This window comes from Dasypus novemcinctus, chromosome 9, assembly GCF_030445035.2.
Source record: "Dasypus novemcinctus isolate mDasNov1 chromosome 9, mDasNov1.1.hap2, whole genome shotgun sequence".
NCBI lineage: Eukaryota > Metazoa > Chordata > Mammalia > Cingulata > Dasypodidae > Dasypus > Dasypus novemcinctus.
This window is the reverse complement of record NC_080681.1, coordinates 11383676-11391245: the sequence shown is the minus strand read 5'-3', so window position 1 is coordinate 11391245 and position 7570 is coordinate 11383676. Positions and strand designations below refer to the sequence as shown.

The following is a 7570-nucleotide window of genomic DNA, read 5'->3' as shown; positions in this document are numbered from 1 at the left end:
CATAGCTCACCCACCACTCGCTGCAAAGAGGAATGTGTTGGCACCGCAGACCACACACCAAATCATATTGCTGGAAAAGTGCTAAACAGTCTCATTCGATTGCAGACACGGTGATGTCACTGATGGAGCATTTAGGGGAAGGAGGAGGCAGGAGGGAGGAGAAGGAGCTGACTCTTCGGCCCCATCCGCAGGGACCTGTCCTGGGGGGGGCATGTCCCTCTGGATTCCTTGCCCTGTTTTATTTCCTGCACTTGGCAAGCCAGGAAGTTGGGATGCTCCAAGCTTTTGCAGACTCATCTTTCATCTCCAATGACAGTTTGAGTTTATTAAGAAGTAGGTGCTGCCTCTCCCCTGCCAGGTCTTGGGGAAGGTTGAAATTGATTAATGCTCATGAGGCCAAGAAGAAGAGGGAGGCGCCTGTGGCGCAACCACTGCACAGAGAGGAAAATGAAGACAAATGGGCACCTGAAGGGCAACGAGCAGCAGAGGTGGCGCTGTGGAACCTACCCCCTGAAGACTACCCTATGTGAAGGTGACGTAAGCATGTCCGTCCGGGGGCTTGGTTTGAAGGGACTCAGTCCAAGTTCAGTGGGGTCTCTTTGCTCATGACCGCCTTGTGTTTTGGAAAACATCATATGAAACGATGGCTGGTTGCCAACTTACCTTCCAATGCTTATTTGACTTAGGTAAACTGAGTGCGGGAAAGAGGTGACTTGGGAAAACTGAATAGAATTTTAGTTCTCCCAGAGAATAGCCACCGAGGGGTTAAACTGAGAGCCGACTACCTTCAGCAGGGCTAAGAGGAGCTCCCAGTCCATGCCTCCACCTCTTTACTTGTTAAGTAGGTTGGACTGGAAAAGCCAGACTCCATCTGAGTCTTATTCAGTGACATTACCAAATATTTACTGATCAATAGAGCTATGCACCAGGAATGATGCTAGGGATCCAAACATGAATGAGACGTGGTCCCTGCTCACAAGGAGCTCGAAGTCCCATCTATCTCCTTGCAGCTGACGTTATTATGCACCACTTCAGAGCCTCATGGCCTCACCTGTATCTTGTCTCACTGCTCACCTACCCTCAAACTTCCAGCTTTATGTGAGCTCCAACTGACCTCACATAGGCACAACCTGAAATTGCTTCATGTCCATACTGCACAGCTCTTGCCTCCTACCACAAAGTGTTCCTCCTGACAATAAGGTTTGGCATACTTGGGGACTTTGCTTGGTACACATACATAGGCAACCCAGGGGTGTGGGGGAGCTAAAGCCTCTCGGGATAAAACTTTGATGGCTACAAGATGGAGTCAGTAGATAAATTTTCGCCACTTCTCTCCCTGGATGACTTGTGCTAAGATGCAATGTACGTGGCTTCTTGGAGACTGTCCTGTGAAATCAAGTAATCAGTTACACTTAGCAGCAGCCAGTTGGCAAAGCATCTTCATAGTAACTCTCCATTTCCCCCGGCTTCACTTCCCTTGATCTCCCCTCCTGGGGTTTTTCTCCCTAATACAGTAATAGAACAGAAGCCTTGTCTTCAGGCTGTTTACTGTGGAACCCAAGCTGAGACCATTGGTATCGGGAGTGCTCTAGAAAGTAGACCCCAGGGGTATGATTTTGGAGATGGATTACTCAAGAGCCTGATGGACCCACTGATGTTAGTGAGGAGGGAAATGATCATTTGTAGCATGCAGTGGTATAAAAATATCAAACATTTGTCTCTTGTTTATTGGGATGAAGTGCAAGGTGAGGCTTTGAAATATGTGTGACTATTGTGCTTGAAAAGTATGGGAGCTCTGATAAATACATGGCGTGAGCTGGCTTTTGTTAACTGCATTGATTAAAGAAAATGATAGGCTTCGGAAAGCCAACTGCCAACTCAAGGCACAATGTGAAAGCCAGAGGTCCTCTATGGCAACTTTAAGGAAATGCTAATCTCGTGAAGCTGTGGGATGCACAGCGCTGAAAATCAAGTCCAGGGTCTAATTGTGAGGGTGCTATAACTGCCAAGGAGAATAATGTACAGCCTCTACTCTCCTCCATTACAGTTATGGCTCAGATAGGAAAAGAGATGGCTTGTGAAAGCTGGAATGGGGGCATCTTGGTGGGCAGGCCTGAGAATATTGAACCATCAGATTCCTCTGGATCCTGCAAGCTGGCAAAGGCAGTTCCCTCTCTCTTGCTGCAAAATGATGGCACTTCTCTGAGTCTTCTATCTCTCAATACCTTCAGGACAATAACCTGGATCAGATCTCAGCACAGCCCAAGATAGGAAGTTCTGTCCCTGGTCTGGGGGAAAATAGCTTACATGCTAAAGGATTTGCAAAGACTTGCTAATTTGTGTTAGCAGGAATCTGGGTAACATGTGTGGAAGTGGATCTTTGTGGGCGAAAGTGAAATAGAAGGATAGATAGGAAATATTTTTTGACTTGGGGAAACTCATCTATATTCAGGCAAGGACACCTAGAGCCCGTCCTGACAGTCTATTGAGATGACGCCTTGAAACGTGGATGTGATGATGGTCTACAGTAAATCAAGTGGTGATTTTGGAACTTTCATGCTGTAGTATTGAGAAAGGGGTGACGAGACTGGGGAAAGTGGGAATGTTAGAAGGGATGTGCTATACAAGACCTCCAGGATTGCCCAGGGTCAGCCCCTTCATTAGGGCACTAAGGAATTCTTGGGTGAGGGGGCACTAGCATCTCTACCATCATCCAGGAGCATAGTGATGCCTTTGCTCTGAGAGCTGAAATAGCCGATGGAAGACTCTGCCAAGGAACTGTGATACTAGTTTCAAGGGATTTTATGGGGTTGAGGAGTAGTGGAGGTTAAGTGGCTGCACTTCACCATCAGCCTCATCGTGCACATAATTACTGTAATAGACAGCCAAGGCAGAGTAGGTATTAGGAGGCTTTGAACATCAGGAATCTCTGGCAATGGGGGAAGGATGCTGCAAAATGTTTAACTAAAGCAATCTGGAAAAAAAAAAAAAAACACCACCAAAGCAATCTGATTTGTAGCATTTGCCAATTTCCATGGTGTAAATACTCCCACCTCAACCATTTTCAAGTTACCAATATGACTTTGCTGAATGCACATTTGGGAGGAGATATGCACATTTGGTTCTTGTGAGCTCCAGCACACCACTGGGCAATGGCTAATCAAACACGGTGCTCCTACAGTCATCTAGAGTGTTTCGTGACTTATGTGTGTGCGCATGTGCATCTATGATCAAGAGATGGTGAGCAGAAGATTGTCGTTCAGCTATGAAAATGGAAAATCACAGTCCCTCGGTTTCTCAGTCTAAGGCAGTACATGGACCCAGAGTCCATTGACTGAAGAAGAGACTGTGTCTCCTTGAGGAGAGACTCTGCAATGCCACTGCAAGTATATGTCGTAAATATTCCTCTGATATTTCCAACAGGGACATGTGGCCATTTGACAGGTTATATATGCAGGGAAAGGAGAAGACCCTGATTTTTCAAGAACTGTTTGATATAGGTTCTGAGCTGACACTGACCCCAAAGACCTGAAATACTATCATTTTCCTAAGATTAGAGAAGGAGTTTATGTAAGCCAAGTAATAATTAGAACCCTGGCCTTAATCCAGTTCACCATAGGTCTATTGTATCTGCAGAATTGTTATACCCCTGATCTCCAAGTGTCCAACTGGAATAGATGTACTAAGAAGCTGGCAGAGCCCTCTCAATGGTTCTCAGACCTGTGAAGTAAGTCATCATGCTTGTAATGGCCAAGTGAAAGTCTCTGAAATTGTCTAACACCTCACCCTCTGCACTTATCAAGATATAATCAGGGTAATGGATGTAGCTCAAGTGGTTGAGCACTGGCCTCCCACCTATGAGGTCCCGGGTTGGATCCCCATCTCCAAGATCTCAAAAAACTGAAAATAAAAAAATTAAAAAGACATAATCAGAAGCACAGTCCAGGAGAAATTGAAGTTAATGCCACCATCAAAGACTTAAAAGATGTGGGGTGCTTTTCTCATCATTTCCTCACTAATTTACCTGTCTGATCTCTGCAACAACCAGATAGATTAAGGCATTTGATGGTGGACTACTATAAATGTAAATAGGTGGTAATCCCAATCATAGTTGTGTGCTGCTTGGGACGTTTTCCTTGAGTCTAACTAACACAGCCTCTACACTTGGTATGCAGCTATTGAGCAGGCAAATTAATTCTCAGTCCCCATCAATAAGTGAATCAAGAGCAGTTCCCTGCTTATGACAGAGATGGCAGTAGGCATTCACTGTCTTCCTCCAGAGCTATATGAATTTTCCTCCTCCCCTTGATCTTGATCATCCTGGAATTCCACAGAAGATCATTATGGCCTACTATTAATGAAATCTTGCTAATTGAACTCATTGAGCAGGAAGTGGTAACTACTCCAGGTGCCCTAATAAGACACATGCACACTCAAGGATGAGAGATAAATCAGAGGAAGATTCATTGGCCTGACATATTGGTGAAGGTATAGGGATGCAGTGGTCTGGAGTGTGCCAGGGCCTTCTCTTTAAGGTCAAGGGTTACGAAACTTTGAAACTCCTACCATTATGAAAAAGACACAATGCTGATGGACTTCTTTGGGGCTTTAGGACATTATAAACCACACTAAGGAACACTGCTCTGATAAAAATTTCAGATGATTCAGAAGGTTGCCAGTTTCAAATAGGGCCAAAACTAAGAGAGAGCCCTGCATCAGCCTCATGGCAGAATAACCTAACTGCCACTGACTGGGGATATGTGACTCAGCAGATCTGATGGTTTTTGAGATATCCACGGTGGGGAAGGTTGCTGTGTAGAGTCTTTGGTGAGTCTCAAAAGGAGAGTTAAAGTGTAGAACTTAAGGTTCTGGAAAAGGCCATAATTTCTGCAGCAGAGAACTACTTTGCATTTGAAAGGCAGCCTCTGGTATGCTACTGTACCCAAGCAGAAACTAAATGTCTGACAATGGGATACCAAGTGATTATGACACCCATCATGAACTGGTTTTTATTAGCTCCACCAAGTTATAAGGTCAAGTGGACAAAGGAACCGTTAGTTGTCTAATAGAAATTGTACTTTGGAGTAAAGTAGGTTCAAGAGGCCTAGATAAATCACATGCACATGTGCCCCAGGTCCCATGTCATCTACCTCGAGTACACTGATATCTTTAATTCAACTCAAACCTATAGTCTCATGGAAGTTTCCCAATGAACTGATGGAGGAGAAAAAAACTCATGCCACATTCACAGATTACTCAGCTCAGTATATTGGTGCTAACTGAAAATGAGCTGATGCCACAATGTAGTCCCATTCAAGGATGGCCTTAAACATGATGGGGAAGGGAAATCCTCCCAGACAACAGATCTGGGAGCAGTATACTTGCTCATCTGTTGGATGGAAGAAGACATGACCTTGGCAGCAGTGAATAGCTTGGCTGGTTAGTCAGGGACCGAGAAGGGAAAAGATTGGAAAATTGGGAGATGAAGGTCTAAAGAATGGGAAAAAAGCATGCAGATCTTTGTGTTCAAGTTAATGCCCACCAGAGAGCATTCACCACAGAGGAGACTCTTAATAGTCAGATGAATGGGTATCTCGTTTTGTGTTTGTCATTAAGCCTTTCTTCACCAATCATGTGAATTAATAAAGTGAACATGGTGGAAGGGATCGTTATAAGACCAACAGTGCAGGCTCCTGCAAATCAAGGCTGATCTAGATGCTGGCATTGTGTTGATTTCTCGATATGGCACTGTTCTCAAAGAGGTTAGCCAGCCACTTGGTCGTGCGTCAGTTACATCCTGTAGGAGACAGAAAACCATTATTACTGGTCAATAGCAGCACTGAAGCTTACACAATGCCTAACCTATCAACATGGTAGCCCAAACAACACTGCCTCAGACAAAAGGGCTTATTTTACAACAAAGAAGGTGTGGCAATGGGCACACGGCCATAGGATTCATTGGTTTTACCATGTGCTCCATCATCTGAAAGCTGCTAGCCTATTAGATTGGAGGAATAATTTGTTAAATGCTCTTCTAAAGTTCTAGTTCATGGATAGTACTTGCAAGTTGGAGGCATTGTCCTTCAGGATGTGGTATATATGTTGAAGCAAGGGCCACTGCAGACTTCTAGTTTCTAGTCCAACAAATAAAGTGCTTGGAAGTCATCAATTCCCATCCCCATGACCAAAAAAAAGACTGAAAAAAAAAAAAGAAGAGAAAAAAACTCTTATTAGATCCACTGGAGAACTGAGGCACATATCACAAGTACATTGAATCAGAGCTTACTGGGAACAGAGAGTGCTGCTGGAACCTTTAAATACTTAAAGAGCAATTTACTTACAGTTGGAGACTGAGGGTGGACTAGCTTGAGAGAGAAAATTTCCTGGAAGCCCAGCCTTAGGGAGGTCCCCATACTTTTGTGAATTATACCTGCAGGAGCTCCACTAGGTTCTCACTGTAAAGATCAGGGGAAAATCCCCTCCCGCTTGCTGCAGGGGTTGGGGGAAAGCCACTATTTTGAAATACCCAGAGTGCTCTTCTCTCCTCAAAGTCCTGGCCTCAAGGCAAACTTTTTACCAGAACCTGACCAGCATGGATTTTTTCAGAGTTTAACTTATTGGGGGGAAAGAAAATAGCCAACTCCACCCCCTTCAGCCTTCCTGTCTCACCAGAGGGGTGGAAAAATAGGAGATGCTCTTACGAAGGTCACAGCCCAGGGGCACAGGCTCACAAGGGCCACTATGCAGTGCTGTGGCTGAATAGCAGGCAAGATATGGGCATAGGACTGACCCTCCCACCATTTCTGCAGCCCTTCCTGTTGCCTTAGGTTCTGCCAGGTCAGAAGTACTGTTCTTCAAGTGGCGTGTACGTCTATACAGGGACACAGCAGTAAAGGCTACACTGAACCTGACAAACTACTGCTACCTGGCCACTCTGGGATCCTCATACCAATGGAACTATAGTTTGCCATTAAAAGCTAAGGTAGCTTCTACATCACGGGGGAAGGAAGGACTACGTTGGGAACCCAAGAGATTTTAGTAGGGCATCTCTAGTGTTTCTGTGCCAAGTGACAATGGCAAATGGGCAGTGGCACCAACCAGTCCTACTATAGCTCGGACTTCTAGAGGACAAAACTCTGGGTCATCTCACCTGGCAAGCAACTGAGAGCAGCTGAAGTGTTGGCCACATCTGAGGGAAATCTAGATAGAATAGATGGTAGAGAAAGAAGATCATAAGTACCCATTAGGGCTTGGGACCATAGTTAGCAGAGAGAATTGTAATTTATTTTAGCAACTCTTTTACTTTCAGTCTTTTCAGAAGTTACACCTGGCCACTACCCTGGAAGAGACTTTCTGGTTATTTACACTTGTACCCCATTTCTCAGAGAAGTGAGGTCATCCTGTTCTCACAAAATGGAGGCTCCATATTATGAAATGGGCCAGATGTAATCAGGAGCCCAAGAAGATCTGAGTAGCGCACCGGATAGATCATGTCTGGTCCACCACTGCACACCCTCTTGGCTTCTCCTGTCTCTTGTTCCAGTCATCGCTATGTTAACCAGCACTGCAT

General features: G+C 45.0%; 1 long non-coding RNA gene across 1 annotated transcript; it reads right to left on the bottom strand.

The window, feature by feature from the left end:
* Positions 1 to 5276: 5276 nt before the first annotated feature.
* On the bottom strand, positions 5277 to 7201 carry LOC131279897 (uncharacterized). The gene is made up of 3 exons (XR_009187394.1): positions 7151 to 7201; positions 6061 to 6196; positions 5277 to 5797 (listed from the first exon to the last, which is right to left on the bottom strand). It is a non-coding gene; the product is annotated as an uncharacterized lncRNA (long non-coding RNA).
* Between the last annotated feature and the right edge of the window lie 369 nt (positions 7202 to 7570).